A 1,093-nucleotide genomic window follows, 5' to 3' on the forward strand; every position below is an offset into this window, starting at 1 on the left:
GACATAACGGAGGTTCATTTATTTATTTATTTATTTATTCATTCATTCATTCATTCATTCATTCATTCATTCATTCATTCATTTATTTAAAGGTAGCACATTGCCGCACAAGACCGCGCTACAGTCTCATCTGAAACTTGAAGAGCTCCCGACTTGTAATATTACTTGTGTTTATCGGGGGCTGTTTACACTGCTTGGCTTCCGAAGACCGTTAGGGACGTGGGATTAGGTAAATTAGGCTTCCAAAGAGTTTCGACAGATTCGGGTCGTTATTGGAGAGGAAGTCGGGAATAGAAAGCATTGTCTAAGCAGACAATCACAGAGATCAATCCTTAGCAGATTTTAGAATTCGCTGATGGTACGTGCATTTTCTTCTAGATTTCCTCTCGTTATAACGAATCGGCGTCTTAGGGTTTAAGTGTCACTTGACATCACTGCTCCCACGTGTTCTTTCCCATCTGGCGGCCGCGGCTCCTGTCCTGACCCTGACCCGCCCTCCCGAAACTCAGCCGTCCCCCAACGCCCCCCAGCCTTGCACTGATGTCGGATGCGAGAGCCTGTGCTTAAGTATGGTGCCTGTTCTCTGCCCTGAGAATCCCGGGTTCCCGGGCGGGGGGTGGCAGGCTACGCTCCAGAAAATTGGCGGGGTCTCCCGAGGAGGCCGGCGCATGTACTTGGGGCAGTGGGGGGTGCGAAGCGGGACAGCGCTTCGCCAGGTCCGGTGCAGACCTTCCTGGGGATGGTGTCACCTGGGCGAGGGTAGGAACTTTAGGCCCTGAGACACCCCCAACCTGGATCTGGGGAGTCGGGGGTCTTGTTTTGGGACACTGAATTAGACTATAAGATATTTACGCTGTGACCTTGAGCTGCCCGGTGGATGATCCTCCTTTAAATGAAAATCGTCTCTAGACATACCAGGTCTAACAGCCCTTACCTGATCTGTTCATTTCCCAGCATGCGCTACTTAGAGTTTTCTCTTTATGCCTTACTAGAGGCTTTAGAATAATCAAAGCAAAAAATGTAATCCGATCTAAAAGCTAAATGACGAATTTTATTTCTGTTACATCTCGGCGATCTAGTTTCATAGAAGTCT

The sequence above is a fragment of the Mandrillus leucophaeus genome, unplaced genomic scaffold (genome assembly GCF_000951045.1).
Source record: "Mandrillus leucophaeus isolate KB7577 unplaced genomic scaffold, Mleu.le_1.0 Scaffold359, whole genome shotgun sequence".
Classification (NCBI taxonomy): Eukaryota; Metazoa; Chordata; class Mammalia; order Primates; family Cercopithecidae; genus Mandrillus; species Mandrillus leucophaeus.